Source organism: Ambystoma mexicanum, chromosome 6q, assembly GCF_040938575.1.
Source record: "Ambystoma mexicanum isolate Mex_15411 chromosome 6q, UKY_AmexF1_1, whole genome shotgun sequence".
In the NCBI taxonomy this organism is placed as follows: domain Eukaryota; kingdom Metazoa; phylum Chordata; class Amphibia; order Caudata; family Ambystomatidae; genus Ambystoma; species Ambystoma mexicanum.
In genome coordinates, this window is record NC_090937.1 from 1,409,068,887 (window position 1) to 1,409,095,118 (window position 26,232).

Below are 26,232 nucleotides of genomic sequence, written 5' to 3' on the forward strand. Positions count from 1 at the left end.
GTGGACACATCACCATGCATTGCAATATCAGATCGACTGATTTTTTCCTGTCTCTTTCTGTGACGTAACATTAACATATTCTCGTTGGGGCAACGATGTAGTAATCACAGCTGCATGCTCAAACAGATACCTATCTATCAAATCTTTAATTGAGGCAGCCATGTTCTGAGTTTGGTCACATTTAGAACTTTCAATGACATTAGACTCTACTAACCTTGATGGTATTTTGTTCATAAGTGATGCGTCTGTTATGTCTTGTGTAACAAGTTTTGCCAACCTCAATGAATCTACAAGTTGATCCAATGGTGAATGAGCAGGCAGACACACTAAAGGAACACTTGTCTTGTCAGGGGTAACAGCCCTTCCTATCGATGTACTGGTTACTTTGTCCAACGCCACATTTGAAACAGGTCCATTTATATCAGAATGAATGGCGACCATGGGGAGATGTAACGGGGGAAGGGAACCACAAATGGCCTGGAAAAAAGCCCTTTTTCGTTTTTTTGTCAGTGGCTTTCGGACCTTTTAATCTTAGAGACTTTAATGTTTTTCTTTTTGGAAGAGATTTTTTAATTTGTTGATTGGATTCAACTTGAGTGACATTGGTCACGGCCTCAACTCCTTCAGTGGGCAATTTGACCTCATCTACTGAGAGATCAATATAGGATGAGTCTTTAACCGCCTGTGTACAGGCGTTCAAGGGAGACCCATTAATGGGTCGTATAATTCCCACTATCAAAAGGCAACGTTGAGGTTGGAGCGCTGATTTGAGCGGTCCGTTTCAATCCAGCCCTATAACCTTCATACACAAGACTGGCTTCCATTCCGCTTGTAAGTGAATCAGTCTCTCTCACTCTCAGGCATTTTAGGCTTAATTCCTCCAGAAGCATGCGGTTCGAAGCCAAGCCACGAGTGAGTTCTGCTAAAAGGGAGGTTTGTTTGTCAAGCCTATTGTCCAGTGTCTCAAAGAGTCTGAAGAGACTTAGCACTGAGTTGTTCACTGCAGAAAGAGCCAATTCAAGCATGGCAGAATTAGTTGGTATAGTTGGGAACTGTTGATCAGGTAATGATAAGTTTCAGCACACCCTAGGAGTGGGTTGTGCGAAAGAAGGAGAGTGGGAACGAGAGTGCGAGACAGATGACGAGATGGTCCCTATCAAACTCATGCAGGCCTCGATTCCCTCTCTTATAGAAATTGGGGATTCACATTGAGAGGCATAAATAGGTATGGCCGAGTTGTCACATAGATCAATAGGGAAAGGAATGGGTGATAACGCCATTAAAGGCAATTTGGTAGAATAAACACGATCTGCCTTTACAGAGTCAAGAATTGTTTGGTCAGACAGTAGGCCACTCTTAAGCATCCCAACAGGTATAGATCCCTTGTCCTGTGGAAGAGCATGAGAAGGAACAGAGAGGAGACAACCACTGTTAGACGGCAGAAACTCGAGAACCAGGACCAATGGGAGAATCACTAGGCGCAAGAGCCGCTGCCACACCGTGGGTACTCCTCACAGGTATATTATGGGGAGTTAATACAATCGCAGCACGGCTAGAACAGCTAGGCTGAAACGGCACTGCTTTCGTACTTTCAGTAAACATACTGATGCCCGGCGGCATGTTTGTTGTCAGGGTATACATAAGTAGACCAATGGGGAACAAAAGGACACCAGCCAATGCTTTTTCACACAGAAGAGAAGTACAGTTCGGATCGTGAGGACACAGATGTAACAATCAGAATATCAAATAAGGCAAACCTCTACGAACTCTCACAAACCCCACAATTCAATGAGCACCGGAAAATCGGAGTTTTACCGACCTCAAGCTGCGACGAAGCGGGAAAGCGGTACTTGAGCCGGCATTTGGCCTGTGTGCGCGTGCGTTGTAAATAAATAGGACGTCAATGGCTAGAGCCGGGGTCAATCCCAGAAAGTCCAAGGCGGGACAAATCCAGACAGCAACAGCAGCTGTCAATCACTGGGCAATCACTTTGGTTTCTCGTTCCAGGTTCGCAGCAATAGCAGAAATAGCTTGGCCCGTGTAGAGGAATATAGTACCCTTTAGTTCACGCCCACGTCAACCTCTGGGGTAGGTTGAGCTGTTGGTGATCAGGTGCCAGGTTCTGAGGTTGCACAGGGGTATTTTATGAGTAATCCTCCTTGAGACATTTGGAGTGAGTTGGCAAATTACAGCCAGCCCTGCAGCTGCACCAGTACACAGTTGTTGGCGCAACACAACGAGGCCCTACCAGCAAAACAACGGATGAACAAAAGCATCCGCCGAGAGAAAATCTTTGGTAGCTCGACATTCTCCCCAGAGCACTGTGCATACTCACAGGCCCCAAACCTGAAACGTTTAACTGTGGTGCAAAAGGGTGTCTTGTTCCGTGACCTGCTTGGTGTGAACTGCTTCCCTGAAGACGACCTTGATGTTGTGAGGGGTCAGAAAATGCGAGGTGGACAACTTCGTAAAGGTTTTTAACAAGAAACCTTTTTATTAACGTAAATGGGTGTGATAAACAGCTTGCTTCCCTGAACCTAACGGGGGTTTCCCTACGTATGAAACTAAGACTAAAGGGAAACACTCTGAAAAGGTATCTGTCCCTCACACTTATGCATACAACAAAACATTTCCGGTATTTACATGGCTTTTTAAGCTAAAAAAATAATCAGAACCAAAATATTCTTGTAACCAGGGTCGGATCCCCTTCTCCAGGATCAAGGTAGAATTTCAAAACACATGTTCCAGTTGGTAAAGGTCACTCCAATACAAATGTGCTCCACAAAAACTTCTCCCAATACCCAAGTTCTGTTTCCAACACAAAGTTCCTTCACTCCTGGAGGATTTTACTTGGTATCATTATTCTATTGTAATCCAACAAAGTTCATCACAAAATTTCCATAGGGTTTTGTTTATCAAACTAAAAGTCTTTGTTTTCACTCATCCACTGAATATTTCAATATGATATTTTCCTCTCTTGAGAAAGACAACTACTACACACTTCTTTATACGTAACAATATTTTCATTAGGATGGTTTTTCACAGTTCATCAAACACTTCAGCGGACTTGCCACTTTATTTCTACTAATACCTTTCACCACAATACCGTACTTCACACCATCTTCTTCCTGGTTCACTAACCTGCCAGGACTCCCACTCACTTTCCTGGTATACTCGCCTGCCAGGATGAATCTCCTAACACTACTAGTAGCGCCTAGAAACACTTGTGTACAGGCATGTTATAAATGACTTATCATATCATACTACAAGTACTCTGTGGTCTGGTTCAGTTCAAAACCTCAGCAAAGTTTTTGACTTTCAAAAACAATAAGACTTCATACAACTTCACTTCACTTCATAAGTATGCAACATCCATTGATGCTGTCTGTTCCACTGTGTAATTGGCCACATGTATTTCAGCTTATATTCCTCTCCCTCTTTCCACTCTTCACAAGGAGAGCTACTTCCATGCTACCTTTCGGTTTTCACTATTACACCTGGAAACTGTCGATAATGTCTTTTATTTAAGTTTCTCTCTCCAAGAAAGCAGTTTTCCCTCTTTCTTTCCATTAACCTTCTTTGGTTTAGGCAATGCTTGTTATCTGTCCCACATATTTCCCCCTCTTTACTTTGGCAATGTTGGATATAATTCAGGGTTAATATTGCTCCAGCTTTGCCAATGATGGTTATACTGTGGGTTCAATGCTGCCCCCTCTTTCCTTGGTAAATGGTAGTTACAGCTTTTTCTAAATATCGTTCTTATTTTATTTGGGTAGTGATAGTTAAACACTTTCTCTTTCCTCTTCCATAACTTTTGGGCCAAAACACTTCCGTTCATTAGTTCGGTATTCAAAAGAATGGCAAGCGGTAAGCAGTTTACAACAGAGCGCCCCAGGGTCACCTGCCCAAGGCCAACTCCCCGGTCTTTCCCTGTACGTCCTGTGAGAAACATGAAGATGTCTCAATTGCTAGTCCCCGGGGATCTGTCATCCAGGTGGCCAGGACACGGCCATCACTCTTGGATCCGGTTCCTGGGAGTGGACCAGTACAGGAGAATCACCTGGATGGGATTCCTTGGGGAGTGGAAGTGGGATACTGACGGGTGAGATGTGGTATCCCCTTCCTATAACACCATTTCCCCATTCTACCACCTAGGAGACTAACACCCTACGCCCCCCCCCTTTTCCGACACAAATTCTTTTGCACACCACGAAAGACAAACACCAGAGCCATTTACCTGACATGTCCCAACACAAGGGTCAGGCAATTGACTGGAATCACACACACCCGATGACCCCTTCCCTTCCTCACAAAGATAAAAGGTGGAGCATGAGAGCAGAATACGAGCAAGGCAGACCGCACGAGAGAGCCAACTCAAAATGGCAGTTCAGGAGGAGGAGAAAGACTGCACAAACAAAGGGTGACACAGAGAGAAACAACCTTGCCCATTCCGAGCCAGGCACGTGAAACCTCAGTGGAAGGAATCCTAAGACCGCAAACAATATCCGACGTGTGTTGCTGAAGATCTCAACGGTACATGGGGGCCCCCCTCCGCTGATAACCAAGCCAGGGAGAGACGCTTGCCAACGTTGTACCGGCCTTGACTCCAGAGACAAGTAAAGCCAAGTGGTTCATCACCGCCGGAAAGTCGAGGGGAGAGCCGATAAGAAACCGAACTGTGTTGAACACAAAAGTAGCAAACGGCTAATTGAAGAAAGTACAAAGAACTGTTAATATGAGAGGGGAAAACCTACAACAGAAGGGTCAAGCACCACGTGGGTGCACACTTGGGAACCTCTGGGTGATTACCCTGTTGTTGAAACTACCGTTACCAGAAAGCCTTGGGGAAAGGCTTGAGAAGGGTGTCAAAGTGATCAGACAGTGGTCTAGTAAAATCCTCTGTACAGTCGAAAGTCTTTGACCGGCAGATTATTGTGAAGCTAAGGGAAATGAATCCTGCATCGTAAGAACTGTTCAAGGAATTGTGCGTTTGGCAAAGTTGTCAATAGTGAACCGGTGGAAGGATGCCAATGAAAAGGGGGTGAAGCTTAAAAGTCCCTATAAACAGTGTGTTGACAAGAGTGAACTCGGTAGAGGGATGTCCACAGTGAACTGTTTAAAAAGACATTAGGATTTGTGAATATTACAGATGAGATTGTGTTGAGAAGTCGTAGTGAACCCGACGTTTGGAGGCTGATCTTTGAGGAGGGTCTGAGCCCGCAAGAGGGGATCCAGAGGTGAGAAGCCATCAACTGCGAGACTTGTCATTGCCCTCAAGCATAGGAATCATATCTCTCCAGCACTTAAATCTCTGCATTGGCTCCCAGTGGCTGCAAGGATTAAGTTCAAGACCCTCTGCATTGTCCACAAGGCCTTCTGGGGCCTGCGTCCTCAATACCTCCAACTCTCTCTTCGTAAATACCTTCCTACTCAAGCTCTTCGCTCTTGCACCTCCAGGGTCAGTTGCTTCTCCAAGCAACAAGTTGGTGGTAGATCTCTTTCTTTGACTGGGGCTTCCCTCTGGAACAGCCTCCCTGCCTCTCTGAAACTTGAGGAGAACCATCTCTGGTTCCGGAAGCACCTCAAGACCTTCCTCGTTGCTTCCGTTTTATTTAATTTATAAAGCACACAGGCAACTCGCAGGCATTGAGGCGCTGTTATACGTACATGGCAGGTAAGCGTAACTAATCATGCAGTTATCATGAGATACAACAGTAATGACAGTGTAGGATCAACCAGGAACAACAGCATTTAGCGACAGTATGACCATGCATTTTATTGGCAGATACAGGTCTTTAGTATGCAAAGAGCTGTGTTTTTAATGCTTTGCAGAATAGCCCGTAAGATTTCTCAGCTCTGAGGGAGGTTGTTCCACAGTTTTGCAGCAATGTATGGGAAGCTGGAACCTCCGGCTTTACATCTCTTGACTTTGGGCACGACTAGGCGGTCAGTGTAAGGGGGCCTCATAGGTCATGTGGTAGTAGCCTTGGAGATTCTGTAGGTGAGGTACGGCAGAGCTGTGTTGGATAAGCATTTGTGGGTGATTGAGAGGGTTTTTAATTTGATGCGCTCCTGTTTGGGGTGCCAATGTGCTTCTCTTCTAGCTTGAAAAATGTGATCTCTTTTTGGGATGTAGAGAGCCGCTCTGAATGCGTTGTTATGTAGCACTTGTAGTCTTTGCATATTACTTGCTGATATACCTGTGAATAGGACATTACAGTAGTCAATCTTTGAGCCAATGATTGCGCGGGCAATAGTGAGACAGTTTTCTTTGGTGAGGAAGGGTCTGGCTGCGTTCAGGACCTTGGTGGAGTAGGCGGCTGAAGAGGTAATGGCACTTACTTGCCTTGATATGGTAAGAGAGGCGTCTAAGGTCTTCACTGTTGGTGAGACGGGAATTATGCAGTTAGCTATCTTGATACTGTTTGTCCAGGGACTTGAGGGCAGTTGGAGAGCCTACAATTAGAATTTCTGTCTTATCACTGGTAAAACATAGGTGGTTGGCTGCCATCCATGCCTGAATGGTCGAGTAGATATTTTTGAGGGAGGTGGAGTGGGTGGGTAGTTGCCCGATAGGGGGGATCAAAATGTGTGTATCATCGGCATAGTTTATGTAGGCTATCCCTAATGAATCAAGGATGTTGAAAAATGACTCATTGAAAATATTATAGAGATGGAGCAGTGCAGGACCATTGAGGAACGCTGCAGGTGATTGGAGGTGGTGAAGAATATGCAGTGTTTGAAAAGACCCTCATGGCCTTCCCTTCCAGAAAGGATGCAATCCAAGCAATGGCAGGTGGGGAGAAGTTGGCATGGGTGGTGTGTTGACAAAGGATTTGGTGGTTGACCAAGTCGAAAGCCGCGTACAGGTCTAAGAAAAGGAGCAGCGCAGAATTACCTTTGCCTCAAATTTCGTCAAGTTGTTTTTTTTAAATCGAGAAGGGCAGATTCTGTTCCATGGCCTGGGCGGAAACCTGATTGACACATCCCCAGATTTTGGTTGTCTTCCAAGAAATGTTGGATTTGCAGATAGGCTGCGCAGTCTAAGATTTGTAGTGAGAAGGGGGGGGGGTAGTAATAGGCCTATAGTTTGTTGGAATGTTGGTGACAAGGGTGTTTTTGTTAGGAGAGGGAGGACCCAGGCTTCTTTAAGGCTTGCTGGACGATACTCCTAGCAAAAGACGCATTTATGAATGCAGTAATGACTGGGGCTAACATATCAGCACACTCTTTAAAGTAACAGGGCAGATGTCGCCTTTGCAGTTAGTGGGCTTTAGACTTTTTATCAGTTTCAGAACTTCTGTTTCAGAGAGATCTCTGAAGTGGAACTGTGTGCATGTTTGTGTGATGGATGTTGTGAGGGGGGAACAACTGGTGATGGTAGGAAGGGGGTGGGCACTGAATAAAGCTTGTTATGCAATCATTTTAGCATTTAGGGTATTGATTTTGCCTAGCAATGCAGCCTGGATGTCGGAGTACCATGAGGCCTCTTTGGTGAGAGTGGTGGGAAGTTGGGCTGGTGCCTCAAGTTCTCTGTAACTATTGAACATTTCTTTTACATCAGAGTTAGCATTGCTTATTCTAGTGTTAAGTGTTCTAGTATTCTGCTTTCTCTCTTCCTCTCCCCTACTGATTTCCTGTCAGATACTGTACTTGTCACCTGGCTACCCTCTGATTTGGGCCCAGGTCCCTGCATGCCCAGTTGCACACCGCACTGCCTCCCGGCAACCCTTGCACTTGGGTCTGTATCTGTAACCCTACAGTCGCCCTACCTGCACTTTTGGACACCTGCTGTCTGCACGTACCCATGCACCTGCCACCTGCACTTTCTGTTATTGTTTTGATCCCATGTAAAGCACTGTCTCCCTCCCCTTTCCCTTGGCACCTTTACCCTCCCCTGCACTTGTGCAAGCTCAATGTCAATTGGCCAGGTAAGATAGTTGTCTCTGCCTCCCTCTGTTCCCCCTTCCTTGCCTCGTCGCGCCTTGAAACACTTGTGTATAGGCGCGTTACAAATGCCATATCATATCAACCCACCGACACATGAACTACAACAGAAGGATCTTTAGAATTTAAGCCAGAGTGAACCCGATGGAGGGAGGCTGAGATTCGAGAGAGGTCTGAGCCCGGAAGAGGGGACCGACGGGTGAAAAGTTATTACCCCAAGTACAATCAGAAAATAACTTTGGTTTATGATTTTGAGCTCATCAGGCCCTTGGAAGCAAGAAACTTAACTACTGAAGGTCCTGATAGTCCCAAGAACATTTTGTGGATCTGAGCCCAGAAGAGGGGGATCCATGGGTGATGGTTACCCCCCAACGTACTTGTGGAAAGGTACTATTTGTTTATTATTTTGAAGACATCAGATCCTCTGAGGCAAGAGACTTTTTGTAGAAAAGAGACTTGACCACCGGAGGCCCTGATGGCTGAAAGCGAACTTGTTGGCTCATGATGGGAAAGCTGAAGCGTGTGCTGTACTCCGGAATCCCACCTTGTCCCGTGCTTAAAACGGGAGGAAGGGATACCCCGACTACTGCATTCTGACTTATTATTTGCAAACACTTCTTTCTTCTTATGAACCTTACCCCACACTCTGTTTTTATTTAGCGTAAGGATTGGCAATAGATCTTTCTTAGTATAGGCCCTTTTATTTGACAAGACGCCACTAGGACTGCCTTGTTATTATTTGATGGTCGTAGCTTTCTCCCATCTTAAATTTAGGTTTAGATTAGGCATTGTTCCAATCTTCCTATACAGTTTAATAAACCCCCTTGAACTGTGATCACTTGGGTCTGTCTTTACTGTTGCCATCATGAGTTCCTTACAGTCCGCGTATCCTGCTGCTGCTGCCACTTCTGCTTTTCTCTTTTATTTAGGAGTTGCTGACCGCTCCGTTTGTGGTCCTGTGCAGTCCTGTGGCCGGTTGCGGTCCTGTGTGGTCCTGTGGCTCGCACCTTCTCGAGCAGGAGTCCTTGTTGCCCCTCTCCAGTCCTTGTGCTCACCAGCCACTGGAGACTGACAGAGTGCAGAGCATGCCTCTCTCCCACGGGATAACCTGCAACAGCAGCACTTCCCGCTGCGCAACTTCTGCATCTTGGGCATCTCCTTCTCACAACTCTCTCAGCACCATCGCCCGCCACAAACACAGTGGTGGTCCCAGAGTCCTCGGTTATCTGCACCTACTGCATACGTGGCTGCCCATAACTTCTCCTACTACAACCACTCCTCTCGTTTTGCACCCCTCGGGTGCAGCTGTTCAGGAACACTATACTGCGAACTGAGTTCTTCCTCGTCCCAGTACCTATGGCATTATGGGACTTGAAGTCCCCAACGTTGTTATTCCTCTTTTTATTACATAGTTCGATTTTGACTTTATCCAGCTCCTTGTGTTTATAGGATAAACCTCTAGATAAGGGTTTTAAAGACATTAGTGGTTGGTGCTTAATTTTATAATTCCACCCAAAAGAAAAATCAAATTTCTCAGAAGTAATGGTATTGATATTCTGATCTTCATATGTTCCATTCCCATGCTGACCATAATGATTTTTACTACTAGCCTTTTGGGTATCTTTGGAAAGGTAAGCCTTACTCCGACACCAAGCCATCAGGTATTCTGGCATCACAGATATATCACCCTCCAAAGAAGAGGAGTACTGCGTCTCTCCCAGGGGAACCCTCATATTTCTTTGGGGTCCTTCTCCCAGGTTATCTACCCTGCTACTACCACCTCCAGGGTTAGGATCAGGTAGCGTCTGCCTTCACCTGGCCAACTGGGAGGAGACTTTAGGCAGGGATTCTGTGAGGATTCTGCTCGATTCATCACATACCCTTCCCCCAAAGATCTGACATCCCGGTTCATGGTCCTTTCCTATCTCCAAATCATCAGCCTTTCCCACATTCAAAGAGGTCTCCTGGGTTTCCCAATTCCACACTGCATCCTCTGAGATCTTCTTTGCTTGTATCCAAACATTTTGGTAACAATAACATGAAATCAAAAGGTATATTCTTCTTCGCACCAGTATAATTATTTTTTTGGTAAAACATTTTATTGTATTTTATGACAAACAAAACAACCACAAGACAAGGGGGTGGTAACAGAACACCCATAAGGTAAAGCACACAAAATTAAACGTTTAGAAGCACTCCAAGCCAGCACCTTCAATTGCAAGTTCACATAGTGTTTTCAGTAACACAATCCACCATGGCCCGCCCGCCCTCGGTTCCCCCAGCCATCCACTTCCACTGTAATCACCATTGGGTCAGGTTGTCAAGGTCCAGTCTCTTCCAATTCCCCCCATATCTTGGATACCTTGGCCAGGCATCCCCGTGCGGCATAAACCAGGTGCTCCATCATGGCACATGAATCCATGTCAAGTATCCATTGTTCAAGTGTCGTGGGGTCGGGCACACCCCATTTTTGCGCAATGTTGCGCTTCATCAGGGCCGCTGCAGTGTTCAATAACAGTTTTTCCCATTTGTTAGAGTCAGATGTGTCAGGTACGCCCAGAATTAGAACTTTCGGATCAAGCTCAATGGAGCAGGTGAGTGCCCTGGACAGTTCCACGCAACGGACATTCCAGTAGGTGCGGATCCGGGGGCATGACCACAGGATATGGTAGAAGGTGCCCTCCTCCTCCCCACAGCGGAGACAATTCGGATTTGTTGCCCTCTTCCAACCATATAGTGCAGTTCGAGGGTAGTATACTCTATGGAGGATTTTGAGCTGTGCAAGTCTGAGCCTAGAGGAGATGGCCACCTCTCGCGGATGTATTAGCACCTGCATCCAATCCTCTGGGTCTATCTCCCCCACATCTGTTTCCCACCTGGTTTTTAGTCTCGCTAACTCGGGGGTAGCAAAGGATGTGATGGCGTTGTATAGAATGGATGTGCATTTACTAGGGATGTGCGCGGGGATCATATTGCGTTCTATCGGTGTATAGTCAGGGACCGTGCCTTCTAAAGGTATATAGGTCCACAGGGCATGGGTCAGCCGCATAAAATGATATCGTTCCATTGTGGGCAGTTGGAATTTGCACTGCATGTCCTCAAACGAGGTCAATTTCCTGTCTTTGAGGATATCTCCAACCTTCAGGATTCCCGTCCTCACCCATCGCGGCCAAGGTTCAAGTTTCCCAATTTCTTGGAGATTACTGTTTCACCATAGAGGAACACATGTTCCTCTCTCCAGATGGTAGTGACGTGAGCCTCGATTGTGGGCAGGAGAGGTCTCCTCGGGGACTGGTATAGTATCTGCAATGGGTCTGTACCCTGCATAGGTTCCACGTCAGCCCGGATTTGAGGTAGTGCTCTATCCCCATGAAGCAGATCATTGACTACCGCTAGTTGTGAGGCCCAGTAGTAGGTTTGGAGGCGGGGAACACCAATCCCTCCCTCCCAGACCGACCTCTGCAGAGTGCTCAGTGCCACGCATGACTGACCTCCCCCCCATATGAGTTCCCGAAGAAGGGTTTCAGTGCGGGTGAATTCAGAGGTGGGGATCATGAGTGGGGCGTTCTGCAGGACATAAGAATCTTGGAAGTGACATAATTTTGAAGAGTGCGGCACGCCCCATGAGGGTCAGAGGGAGAAGCTTCCAGTGATGGATGTCCCTAGCGAATCTGTCTACAATCGGTTGGAGGTTGTGCATTACGTATTTGGTTAGATCAGATGTTATCCATAACCCCAGGTATTTAAAGCCATGTGTATCAAACCGGTACGCTCACCCCCTTTCACCGGGAAAAGTACCGATTTCCTCCAGTTAATTCTTAGCCCGCTAAACTCCCGGTAGGTGATGAGCATCTGGGTTACTGTGGGGCAGCTCCGGGCCGGTTCGGCCAGGTATAGCAAGAGGTCATCAGCATAGAGAGAGACACGGTCCTCGTGTCCCTCGGGCCATCTGAATCCCGTCCACGCCCCGCTTTGGCGAAGTCACAGTGCTAGCGGTTCAATCGCAAGGGCGAAGAGGAGTGGGGAGAGGGGGCACCCCTGTCGCGTGCATCTGCCCAGGGGGAAGGATTGTGAGGTCCACCCATTCACCTTAACTTCTGCTTGAATGTTAGTATATAACAGTTTAACCCACCCTAGAAAGCACTTTCCGAACCCCATACGGATCATGATTTCCCAGAGGCTGTCCCATCGGATTGAATCAAATGCCTTTTCAAAGTCTATTGCCAACAGGGCGAGCAGGGCCTCGAGGATAGGGGCCCGCTCGAGCGCCAACTGGAGTCGACGCAAGTTCATTCGGGTGGATTTGTGGGGCATAAAGCCACACTGATCCGGGTGTATCAGCGTGTCCGCTACCAGTTGGAGCCGGTTGGCTAAGAGTTTGGCCAGGACTTTGGCTTCTCCATTGATAAGCGAGATTGGCCTATAGGAGGCACATTGCTCCTGGGGCTTGTCAGGTTTGGGGATAACCACTATGGTCGCTCTGCACAGATCATCCAGGGAACCCCTGTCCCGGGCGGCCAACAACATCTGATGCAGGGGAGGTGCTGTGTTGTTACCCCCTAGTTTCTGCCAGGTTTCAACCGTGAACCCGTTCGGGCCCGGGGTTTTCCCCGGCTGCAGTTGTCCAAGGGCTTCTACTATTTCAGACTCTGAAAGCTCGGAGTCCAGCATCTCCCTTTGTTGAATCGACAGAGTGGGGATTTCCACACTGTCCAGGAGGGACAGATCCAGGGGTAGAGTTGGGGCTTGGTATAGTGTAGCATAAAATTGGACAAAGGCCTCCGCTATCTCAGCGTCCGACCGGCATGTCACACCCTGCGGGATGATGATCTCCCGGACACAGCGCTGCCCCTCATCTCTCTTCTCTAGCCACGCCAGCATTTTCCCCGCTTTATCCCCCAGCTCATATACCCTAGCTTTAGTTTCCCAGTGGGCCTGTTTGGCGTTATCCAACATAAGGTTTCGGAGGTATTCAGTGGCGCGTTTAAGGGACATGTGGGTCTGTGGGGTGGGATTAAGGGTGTGTTCGTTTTCTCGGCGAGTTACCTCCATTTCCGCCTCAGTTACCTTCCGGAGCTTCTCCCTCCTCCTATGCGCCGTCCAGGAGATTATTTCCCCCCGCAGCACGGTCTTGTAGGCCTCCCATAACACTATCGGGTCGTTATCGCCGGTATCATTAATCTCAAGGTATTCAGTCGAGACTTCCGTGAGGCGCTCAACTAGTTCCGGGAGGCCCAGATAATAGGTGTTCAGCCGCCACGTTCTAGGGGGGTTCAGTCTCTGCAGTAGTGACTCCACCATAAGGGGTGAGTAGTCCGAGATTCCCCGGGGGAGCAGGTCTGCCGAGAGCATTCTAAAGAGATCCATGTGGGGTACGAATAGGTAATCAAGCCTGGAAAGGGAGGTGTGTGCCCCGGAGTGAAACGAATAACCCCTGGTCCCGAGGTGCAGTTCCCGCCATACATCAAAGAGACCCAGGGCAGACAAAAAGTTGGACAGCTTCGTGGGGAGGTGCGGATTGCGTTCTCTAAGGTGGGAGCGGTCTAAGGTGTTACACATGACATTGTTAAAGTCCCCACCTAGGAACCACTTATCAGGCTGGTGTTTCCCCAAAAGGCTGGTCAGGTCATCGAGTAGTTCCTGCCCCAGTTCAGGTGGGGAGTAGATCGAGACTAATCCAAATGTTTCCCCCCAATGTGTCCCCACATATCGTCCCTGAGGGTCTTGTTCTAGTACCTGCAAGGCAAACGGGACACGTTTGTGTATGAGAATAAGAGTACCTCTGGACCCCATGGAGTATCCCGCGTGGCAAGCGGCCCTATGGTTAGTTCGAAGAAATAATTTGCATTGTGTCCCGGCAAGGTGAGTTTCAGTAAGCAGGGCTACATCGGGAGAGTGCCTGGAGAGTAGTTGCTTAACCAGGCGCCTTTCAATCATGGAGCCCAGCCCGTTCACATTCCAGGTGAGGACCCTAAGGGATTTGGGGCGTGTGGTCATGGATGGGTGAGATTGGTCGGCTGGCATCTAACAGGGCTGTCGGAGGGGCAGGCAGGCGGTGCGCGCGGTGCATGGCGGTATGGTGCAAGATAGACAAGGATTGGCAGTTGTGGTGCTGCTTGTGTGGTGTGGTCCCAACTGGCCAGGAGCCAAACCATCCCTTGATAAATACCGGGGAAGGCTGAACCTGGGGTAACTAATAAATTCTTCCCAATAAACCCCTCCCACCCCCGCCCTATACTCCTCCCCAACGCGAAGAACCTGTCGCCCAAACATTGCTGACAATCAAAAGAGGTAGAGCGTCAACGTAAACAACCCTGTTAAAGTTCAACTAGAAAAACTTCTGGGGGGGTAGGGGGCTTGTTGTGTTGTCTTCCCCCTAAAAAGCCCCGATAAGCCCCGATGGGAGAGTAGCAACTTCCCGCTTACCGCATTTTAAGTATGTGAGCCGCTTTTGGTGGCCCCACAAGGCCCAGTTGTGGTATCATCCATAAGAGGGTTGCACGCCAGCCAGGAGGCTGATCCCAGGACAAGAGTCAAGGCGGGAGTTTGTCTCCCCCATTCATTGGTGGGTCCGATAGCGGTGGTTGGTCCCGCCTGCGGCGACGGTCCGATGGCAACCTGGGGTTTCCATCCCTGTTGCCTCGGGGTGTGGACCAGTCCCCCTCGATGTGCTGTTCCGCCCAGCGCCATGCCTCACTGGGATTATCAAAGTGGAACGTTGTCCCTTTATGGTAAATTTTCAATTGGGTGGGAAAGAGCAGCCCATATTTGACTCCAAGTGACTGCAGTTGTCTTTTGAGCTTCCCAAAGGATTGCCTCGCTTTCTGTACCTCCTTCGTGTAGTCAGGAAAGAAGGCCAGTCTGGACCCATTAAAGGTGATCGTGCCTTTGGTTCTGGCGAGCTGTAGCAGGGCATCCCGATACCGGTAGTTCAGGAATCTCGCTATTACAGTGCGTGGAGGGGCGCCGGGCGTTGGCCTGCCTGCAGGCATACGGTGTGCCCGCTCAATGGAGAAGAATTTCGAGAAAGACTGTAGGTCGAACAGATCTGTTAGTAGTTGTTCAAGGAAGAGTTCCATGCAGGGCCCCTCTTCTTTCTCAGGGATACCAAGAATGCGGACGTTGTTCTGCCTGGACCTTCCTTCGCTCTCCTCTACCCTGGCTTCTAGGGTCTTGAGTGTAGCCGAGACTCCGTGGAGTTGGTGTTGCACATTGCGGAGGCCGTCTTCCGTAGTTGAAATGCGCTGCTCTGCTTCCCCAGTGCGTGCGGACAATTTCTGCAGATCGTGTCTCAGGAGGGAGACATCTAGGCTTATTCGGTCTATCTTTTGCTCCATGGATGAGCGGGAGTCCGCAATGGCGGCCATAATGTCCTTGAGAGAAAGCATGTGTTCAGTGTCCGTGTCATCGAAGTGTTGCGGTGGAGGATCTGCAATCTGTGACGAAGGGACAGTGTATTGCTCAATCCTGTTCTGCATAGTGGACTTCCTCGTCTTTTCTTTGCCAATGGTCACCGCCCGGCCTGGCAGCTGTGGTTTTGTAGCTGTATTCCTGTTGGGATCTCAGAGGGTGCAGGCTGGGTCGGTCCCACCACACAGCTGCGTACAGGTAGACCGGGAAAACTGCCCTTTTACTTACTAGTTACTCCTGCTTCCTTCAATCTTAGAATTGCCGGATTTGTCCAAAGGGATCAGTGTGTTGCCCGATGGTTATGCCCGTTGTAATGGGAAACTAAGGCGTACCCCGGTTCGAGGCGCAATTGAGTGCCCCGCCCAGCTCGTGCGATTCGGGCCTCGTCGCGTACGTGCGCCACCGCCGGACGAGAGGTGGTGTGGTCGGGGGGCTGAATCTGCCGGTTATACAGTGGCGTTACACATCACTGCGAATTTAGGTTGCGGCGGTCCGCAGGAGGCCGTTTGAAATTCAGGAACTTTAGGCTAATTGCCGTGTTGTGTACAGTGGGCCATGTTTCCGCTGGGCCCTGGGCATGTGCCCACTGACCCTCCCTCGGCACCACCGGGACCCACCCGGCGATTCACTGCCCCGCAGTCCAGTTTGCGTGTTAGAAGGCTATAAAGACCCCCTCCATTGGATGTTTGCTGTGATCGCAATTGTCCGAGCGCCGGTTGTGGAGCAGGTGTTGAGGGTGTTGTGGCCCCTTTACTTCCTTCAGAAGGGAGTAGGTGCTGTGACTACCAGTTTGGCACAGAGCTTGAATCGCGAGGCGCCCCGGGCCAGGCAGTGCCTAGCAGGTCAGTGTCTCCTCGAAGAAGGGAAGGACTTGGAGCCGTGTAGGGAATCCTTGGTGGATCTGCACTGTTTCAGCTATTGCAGGGCGTTGCTGGCTTCCAAATCCCGCTGTGCCGCGGCAGTGCTCCGGACCCCGGAGGGCGCCTTCTCTGGATGACGCCTCAAGCCCGGGCCGGGGACCGGGGAGCCGTCCGTTTCCTGCCCGGCTCTGGCTCCGCCGGTGGTGGTGGTGAGGCCCTTTGGCGAGGGCCGCTCGTGTCCCCGGCAGAGGAAAGGGGGGCCTCACCTCAGTCTCTCCAGTGCCGATCAAGGCCAGTGCGGGATCTCGCTTGCAAGGCGACGGCCGCTCCGAGTCACACGACTCCTCTCGCTCACTCCTTCGCTCTGGGTCGCGGGCCAGCGGCTGGTCGGAGCAGCCCTCGGTGAGAAGAAACGCTCCTCCGTGCAGGATTCAGAGGGACCCAGCAAGGGTCGAGACAGCGCCGCTCCAGACCGTTGCTACACCTAGGCGGCCATCTTGGGAGCATCCCAGTCGGCCTTGCGCCAAACTTCTCCTGGGCTTTGCTTCGCACTCGGCAGCCGATTTCTTCCGTCCAGCGGTCCAGATGGGCACGATGATGTCCGCTCTAAGTAGAGGTTATTTTTACACCCCGTAGTTGGCGGCAACAGGCAGTTTTGACAGGATTACTGCGGCGGTTGCGGGAGCGATGGAGACCTACGTCTTTCTCATCGCGCTGTTGGCCGCGCCCCCCGCACCAGTATAATTAATAGTTTTTAATTTTGACTGGGCGACCCTGAAAATCCATTCACTACCCAAAACCATTTGTGCGGGAAGATCAGGTATCACCACCACTAATAAAGATGTTGCCTTCCCTAATATGGTAACCTCACGTTTGGTTAAGGGATGTATTTTAGCCTAGCCGTGAACACAACCTACATATATGGCTTTTCAATCTCAACAAAATAATAATCAGAAACAAAATATTCTTGTAACCAGGGTCGGGTCCCCTTCTCCAGGATCAAGGTAGAATTTCCCAAAAATGTTACCAGCTGGTAAAGTTCACTCCAATACAAATTTAACAAATGTTTCTTCCATAGCTAAGTTCTGTTTCCAAAACAAAGTTCCTTCACTCATGGAGGGTTTTACTTGGCATCATGATTCTCTTCCACTGAATATTTCAATATGATTTTTTCCTCTCTTGAGAAAGACAACTACTATACACTTCTTCTTTATACACAACAATGTTTTCGTCAGGATGCTTTTTCCACAGTCCTACAAAACCAACATTTATTTTTCCTAGAATTCTCCATTCTGGAGGGAGGATGGCGGTTTGTACAGCGGACCCCTTGCTTTCCATATCTAATTGGGCCCATATTGTCTTCCCCTATATTACTAGGGGGAGTCTATAATCATTTTTGCCCACTATACAGAGCATGACATTGGATTTCTCAACATCGCTAGTTCTTTTACAATGAAAAGGAATGGTACTTTTCCTAGGAAACACATGTTTTTTATGTTCGTCTTTCTATAGGTCCCTCTGGGAAATGTAAGGGATATTGATCGATGGAATGTTCAAATCTCCCACATAGAAAACATCCTAACTCTATGAAATCTAAATCTCTGAAATACCAGGTGTTAAGATTTCTGTGAACTTCTGCCAGGGGTTCCCGAGATGTATTAAGGCCTGGGAGTAATTCATCATAAGATTTATTTTGTTCACTACAACTTTTATGAGGTGGTTGATGATACTTCATTTTATTCTCTTGAATATGAGCATGATGGGCTAGATTTATATTTTGTCCTGTAATTATCATCCTCTTCTGAGATCCATGAGGACTCTAACTGTTCATATTTTTACTTGCCACTTTTGAAGCAGAAACATTTTCTGGGTGTGGTCCGTTTAGGATCAAAACAAGTCATCATGGTATGCGATTCTTCCTAATCTTAATCAATACGCTTACAGTTAGTTTCATTCACCAAACAAGAAGTAAAGGTATTTCTTGATGTACTATTAAGGGTATCATTTTTAGATCAACTATTATTCCATGTCTCCCAAGCAACATCATATAATCAACCTTCCTACTCCATCACCTCTTTGTATTTCACAGGGATTGGTTAAAGTGTTAAGGAGCATACATTTCAACCCCTTTCCACAAGAGATTAAAGGACATTTTCAATCATGTCTCCTGTACTGGCATGATATAGGTAGATAGGTAAACAGGAAACTCTACTGTCAACAATAAAGAAATTATACGTTTTTCCTTCCCTGAGATCGCATATTTATGAGGAAAGAACAAATGGTAGCTATTACCTTCTACAGATTGTCTCACAGGACTGATAGCTAGTCTGGAAAGTTTAGGAAATGTTAAGCCTACATTCATCTGCAGAGGCCACTGACTATTTGGGTCCTCTCTTAAGAATCCTGATCCCCTGATGACTATGGGGTCCAAATGTATCTCTCTTGCAGTAGTAGATATTATAGAGTGATGCTCTAACGAGGGGACATTTGATCAAAATAAGGGATGAGTATGTCCATACTAATCTTCATCTGACTCAATATCTGTAGGGCTAGTATCTACCATATTTATGTTGGGTCCCCTGTTTGTATCAACTGATTCCAATCCCATTCCCTGACACCATATGTGAGGGGGCAGAAATACGAGGCGGACAACTTGATAAAGGTTTTTCACAAGAAGCTAATTTTTTTAACTTAAGAGGTTGTGATAAACGCCTCGCTTTCCCTAACTTAATGGGTTTCCCTACCTATTAAACCAAGACTAAAGGAACACACTATAAAAAAGTATCTGTCCCTCACACTTATGTATACAACAACAACAATTTCAGGTAGTTATATGGCTTTTCAATCTCAACACAATAATACTCAGAACCAAAATATTCTTGTAACCAGGGTCGGTACCCCTTCCCCAGGATCAAGGTAGAATTTCCAAACAAATGTTCCAGTTGGTAAAGTTCACTTCAATACAAACGTAACACACATGTTTCTCACAATAGCCAAGTTCTGTTTCCAACACAAAGTTCCTTTCCTCCTGGAGGGTTTTACTTGGCATAATGTTCTCTTGTAATCCAACACAGTTCATCACAAAGTTTACATAGGCTCTTGTTTGTGAACCCAAATGGCTTTGTTTTGACTCCTCCACTGAATATTTCAATATGATTTTCTCTCTTGAGAAAGATAACTACTACACACATCGATGTTTTCGTCAGCAAGCTTTTTTCACAGTTCTTCAAACACTTCAGTGGCATTGCCACTTTCTTTCTTCTACAACCTTTCACCACGATGCAATACTTCACCATATTCTTTCTGGTTCACCAACCTGCCAGTACTACTAATAGCAATCTCTTTCCTGGTATACTCGTCTGCCAGCGTGAATCTCCTAACACTACTACAAGTACTCTGTGGTGTGGTTCACTTCAGAATATCATCTAAGTCTTTGATTCACCACTTCTTCCTTAAGGATCCAACATCCATTGATGCAGTTTGTTCCATTGCGTAACTGGCCACATGTATTGCAGGTTATATTCCCCTCTCACTTTTGACTGTTCACAGGAGGGCTACCTATTTGCCACCTTTTTGGTTTTCACTATCACACCTGGAAATGGTTGATAATGTCTTTTATTTAAATTTCTCTCTCCAAGGAAGCCATTTTCCCTCTTTCTTTCAATTAACAAGCATTGCCTAAGCCAAAGAAGGTTATCGGTTCCACATATGTCCCCCTCTTTACTTTGGCAATGCTGGATATTGTTTGGGGTTAATTTTGCCCGTGCTTTGCTTTGACAATGATGGTTGTACTGTGGGTTCAATACTGCCCCCTTTTTCCTTGGGCAATGGCAGTTACAGCCTTTCTGTCACATCCCCCGGTTTCTTAGGCTATCCTTATGCCCAGGGGAGAAGCCCGTGGCGTTTAACTTGGCGTTTGCGGCAACGCCGACGCCACCGCCGGTAATCAACTACATCTCCCAAGAGGACGATGCCCGCAAGGAACCTTTGGAACGTTTTTTTACTTTCTTTTTGCGTGCGTTCCACGCCTCAATTATATTTCACTTCCTATAATTGGCCACGCCCCCAGCAAGCCGGTGCTCCTAAACCATTGCGTTACGCGAGCTACGCTCTTGGAATCAGTTCCTTTCCCCTATTCCTTGCCTTTCTGGTTCCTGAATTCTATGTTTACCTTGGACCTTGTTATCGTCTCCTTGGTTCTGCTTTAGACCTTCGTTTGATCAACTCCCCTGCTCGACCTCGGAACACACCTCGGACTTGTTTTGGATTCTGCTTCTCATGTCTGGTTTCCGCCTCCCTTCAACCCCGTAGTCTTCAAATCAATCTTGGCCACCCGCTTCCCGAGCGGAGAAATCTCATTTCTTGATTATTGTTGGGACGCTTTGCTGTGCTCATCACTTGTGGGATTTTTGGGACGCTTTGCTGTGTTCATCACTTGTGGGATTTTTGGGACGCTTTGCTGTGTTCATCACTTGTGGGATTATTTTGGGACGCTTTGCTGCGCTTATCATTTACTCCGCCCCCTTGGATCTTGAGACACTTGGCTTCACTCCTTGGATACTAGGACGCTCTGCTGTTTTCTTTTGCCTACTTGCTTTTGGAACATTTGATTTTGTTTTCACTCATTGGATTGAGGGACACTCTTCTGTTGACATCACTAATCAATCATTGAGGGAAGTCTATGGTCCCTCTTCATTCAAGCAAGAAAACTTCCTCTGACCCTCACGCACTCCCATTCTTGTGTATTGTCACAAGTAGGTATTCCGCTGAAGGAAAGGAATACACAGGTAAGCTTGTGGGGCTCGGAGGGGGTAGAGGGATTGGAATTGTCAACAAACGGTATGTAATATTTGCTTTGTTTGTTTTCTTCCCTCTAGCTCCGCTGTGCGTTCTGCCTTTTTGCCTGAGCCCTTGGCCTGACAGGTGTTTCTTTTCCCTGCAAGCTGTGCTCTCAGGAGGGAAGTCTGAATTACTTTAGCGGCATCTAACCCAAGTGATTCCTCAGACTGATCGTGGAACCCTCGAAGTGCGACAGATTTAGGAGCCTAATACTGGTGCCTGCCTGTCCGAAATGGATCCTAATGCAGATCCTATGGCTGCTATGATGCAAGCCTTTACCACGTTACGCACAGACATGGCAGCAGCACATGCCGCTTTGCACCAACGCATGGATGTCATGCAAAGCTTTGTGCAACCCTTGCCGGTGGATGAGGAGTTTGGGGATGTTCCCGCTCCCGTACCACCACCGGTTCCTCCGACACCCCTAGCCCCTGTGGTGTTGCCGGGTCCTTTTCCATTGGCACCACCGGAACGCTTCACGGGAGATCCAAAAACGTATAGGACATTTGTCAATCAATGTCGTTTACATTTCCTATGCCGTCCCTTGGCATTCCCTAATTCTGAAACAAAAGCAGCTTTTGTGCTCTCTCATCTAGGGGGTATGGCTGCGGCCTGGGCGAATCCGTTGTTGGAGTCCAATGACCCGGTCTTGTACGATTTCGATGCCCTACTAGTCGCCATGAATCTGGTCTTTGACACCAGATATAAGGCTCAGGCTTCGGATTTAGAGTTTTTGGCAATTTCCCAGGGGAAACAACCTCTTTTAGCGTATTTAGCCCGATTTAATTAGCTGGCCGCAGAAACCTCTTGGCCTGAATCAAAAAAGGCGGCAGTCTTTTATAAGGGGTTATCAGACGAACTTAAGGACGCATTGTCCGTTGTCCCTTCTATCCCTTCAGTATTTCCTGAATTGCTTGATTTGGTGTTACAGGTCGATGCTCGGATGCAACAAAGGCGTGGAGAACGCCGTCACCTTGATCCTCGCCCTGGCAAATCCGAATTGGGATCTTCTCCAACCACTGGAGAGGTAGAACCCATGCAAATTGGGGCAGTAAAAGGTCCCCTCTCAAAAGCAGAGAGGGAGAGAAGAATGCAAAACAATCTGTGTCTGTATTGTGGACAAACGGGACATTTCATTCGTGTCTGCCCTAAACGCCCTGTTAAACGGGCGGGAAACGCCACGACCCATCCCTAAATCGAGCCGACGTGACGGGTCAGCCTTCCAATGGCTCATTCCTTCAGACAGCTGCCGCGCACATATATTTAGATATGTCTTTTATGTTGCCCAACTCTCAAGTCTTTTCTAGTCCAGTCATGATAGATTCTGGGGCAACAGGTAACTATATGGATGAACATCTGGCAGCAACCTATGGTATCCCGGTAGACCCTAAGGAGTCACCAGAACTTGTTTATGCAGTAGACGGCTCCTGTTTGGTTTCGGGTCATGTTGTTAAACAAACACAACCCTTGCGGATGAGCACAACGGAAGGGCATGCAGAATACCTGTCCTTCGATCTCATTTCCACACCGCAATTTGGGGTCATCTTGGGCCTCCCATGGTTGCGTAAACATAACCCTATCATTGACTGGGTGGAACAAACAGTGCTTTTTTCTTCTCCCTTGTGTCTGAAGGACTGCTTTCCAGTTCACGGGACATCTCACCCATCTCCATGTAAGGCTCTGATTTCAAGTATCCTCACTTGTAACGCTACTACTAGGATGACGGTGGAAATACCTTCTGCATATCAGGACCTGATTGAGGTGTTTGACAAAGGTTTGTCTGAACAACTGCCGCCACATCGGGAATATGACTGTCCGATTGATTTGGTATCCAATGCCACTCTCCCCCACGGAAGGATATATTCTTTGGCACGGCCTGAGGAAGAACTCCTAAAGGAGTACGTCGAGAAATCTCTGAGATTGGGCCATATAAGACCTTCCCGTTCTCCAGCTGCTTCCCCGATTTTTTTTGTCCCAAAAAAGGAAGGGGATCTCCGGCCTTGTGTAGATTATCGTGCACTTAACGCTGTGACAATAAAAAACCAGTATCCATTACCCCTCATTTCGGAGTTGTTAGATCGCCTCTCTACCGCCAAACTCTTTACGAAACTAGATCTAAGGGGGGCCTACAATCTGGTGAGAGTGCGTGCGGGCGACGAGTGGAAGACTGCCTTCAAGTGCAAATACGGCCTTTTTGAATACCTAGTAATGCCGTTTGGTCTATGTAACGCCCCCGCAACCTTCCAACACTTTGTCAATGACATTTTCCGAGATCTGTTGGATGTTTTTGTTGTGATATATCTAGATGATATATTAATATTCTCGGAAACGTTATCACAACATGAGAACCATGTCCGGACGGTGTTACTCCGTCTTCGGGAACATGGGTTATATGCAAAGGCTGAAAAATGTGTCTTTCATGTTTCCTCTGTGGAGTTTCTAGGATTCGTGATATCCTCTCAGGGTGTTCATATGCATGATGCAAAGATACGAGCAGTCCTTGATTGGCCTGCTCCTACTTCGCTTAAGGGTTTGCAATCTTTCCTAGGATTTGCTAACTTTTATAGACGCTTTATTGCATCCTTTTCAGCCATTGTAGTCCCATTGACACGCCTTACCAGTCCCTCAGTTCCCTTTTGTTGGGACATTCAGGCTCAGGACGCCTTTCAGGTCTTGAAAGAGGCGTTCACTACGGCTCCGGTCTTGCTACATCCAAACCCCCTATTACCTTTCATCATCGAAGCTGATGCCTCTGCCCTTGCCCTTGGGGCGATCTTATCTCAAAAATGCCCCACGACTCGGCAACTACATCCAGTAGCCTTCTTTTCCAGGAAATTGACTTCTCCAGAAAAACATTATACTATAATGGAACGTGAGCTATTGGCTATTCGAGCTGCTTTTAAGGAGTGGAGACACCATCTACTGGGGGGTCGACACCCTGTCACGGTTTACACGGACCACCGTAACCTACAAGCTCTATCCACGGTGAAATGTACCAACTCTAGACAAATCAGATGGCATTTGTTTTTTGCACAATTCAATTTCACGGTTTCTTATCGACCGGGCCCCTTGCATGGCAAGGCCGACGCACTTTCTCGTATCGGAGTTGATATCCCCTTCGAGGAGGCAGTCCTTCCTGTTTTGCCACACAACACGGTTATGTGTGTCTGTGCTGCAACCGGTTCCTTATTAGAACGGATCCGCCACTGGGCTGCTGACCATGGGGAGGTACTTCAAGGGCTAAAAGCACAATTGATATCGGGATTACCTTACGTACAGGAACGTCTGTATATCCCTGATGCTCGGACTCGGTTACAGGCCCTAAACTGGTCCCATGATACTCGCCTGGCGGCTCATCCAGGACAAACTAAAACAACTGATCTACTCCTCCGGTGGTGTTGGTGGCCCAATATGAAACGGGATGTGGCAGACTATGTATCTAAATGTGCCGTCTGTACACGATGCAAAACGGTACCTGGAAAACCGGTGGGGCTTCTCCAAAAAATGCCCATCCCATCACGCCCATGGCACACTGTGTCACTTGATTTTGTGGTAGAGCTGCCACCAGTCCAGGGGTTAACCACTATCTTGGTGGTGGTAGATGCCTTCACCAAGATGGCACGGTTTATCCCATGCAATGGTGTTCCTTCTGCTCCTACATTGGCCAAGTTGTTTTTCGAACAGGTGGTCCGCCTATTCGGCCTCCCTCAGATCCTTATCTCAGATCGTGGATCCCAATTCACCTCGCGTTTTTGGTTGGCTCTCACTCGATTGCTTGGCATTGACGTTCGCCTATCCTCAGCATACCATCCTCAGACGGACGGGCAGACTGAACGTCTTAATGCCACAATGGAGCAGTATCTCCGATGTTTGTGCCTACAATATCAATCAGACTGGCTGTCTGTATTGGGGGCTGCGGAATTCGCTTACAACAATGCCTGCCATGCATCGGCTGGTTGTTCACCCTTCTATGCCATGTATGGTTTACATCCTCGAGTTCTACCATCCACCCTTCCTTCAGTGGCACGAGTACCCGCAGCTCAGGCAACAGCCCAGTCGTTACGGTCTATCCGTGCCGCTGTGCTTCAGCATCTACACCAAGCACAGGATCGCACAAAACAAAATGCTGATAGGCATCGTAAGTCAGCCCCGGAGTATCACCTGGGGGACAAGGTCTGGCTATCCACTGTGCACCTTCGCATACCAGGCAAACGTAAGCTGAATCCCCGCTACGTGGGTCCCTATACCATCACGCGATGCATCAACGCAGTGGCATATCGTTTGGGCATACCCTCAGCTTGGAAGATCCACCCCGTGTTCCACGTCTCCCTATTACGGCCTTATGTTACCGGTACACGTTTGGGTGATCGTCCCGCTCCTATTGCAATTCAGGGGGAGGAGGAATATGAGGTTCAGGCCATATTAGATACTCGAGTAATCCGGGGCACCCGGCATTATCTAGTAGATTGGAAAGGCTATGGCCCCGAAGATCGTACCTGGGAACCCGCCTCAAATCTTCACGCTCCGCGTCTTTTGCGGGCGTTTCTCCGGTCTAATGGTCCGAGACCCGGGGGAGGCCCATCTTTGAGGAGGGGTACTGTCACATCCCCCGGTTTCTTAGGCTATCCTTATGCCCAGGGGAGAAGCCCGTGACGTTTAACTTGGCGTTTGCGGCAACGCCGACGCCACCGCCGGTAATCAACTACATCTCCCAAGAGGACGATGCCCGCAAGGAACCTTTGGAACGTTTTTTTACTTTCTTTTTGCGTGCGTTCCACGCCTCAATTATATTTCACTTCCTATAATTGGCCACGCCCCCAGCAAGCCGGTGCTCCTAAACCATTGCGTTACGCGAGCTACGCTCTTGGAATCAGTTCCTTTCCCCTATTCCTTGCCTTTCTGGTTCCTGAATTCTATGTTTACCTTGGACCTTGTTATCGTCTCCTTGGTTCTGCTTTAGACCTTCGTTTGATCAACTCCCCTGCTCGACCTCGGAACACACCTCGGACTTGTTTTGGATTCTGCTTCTCATGTCTGGTTTCCGCCTCCCTTCAACCCCGTAGTCTTCAAATCAATCTTGGCCACCCGCTTCCCGAGCGGAGAAATCTCATTTCTTGATTATTGTTGGGACGCTTTGCTGTGCTCATCACTTGTGGGATTTTTGGGACGCTTTGCT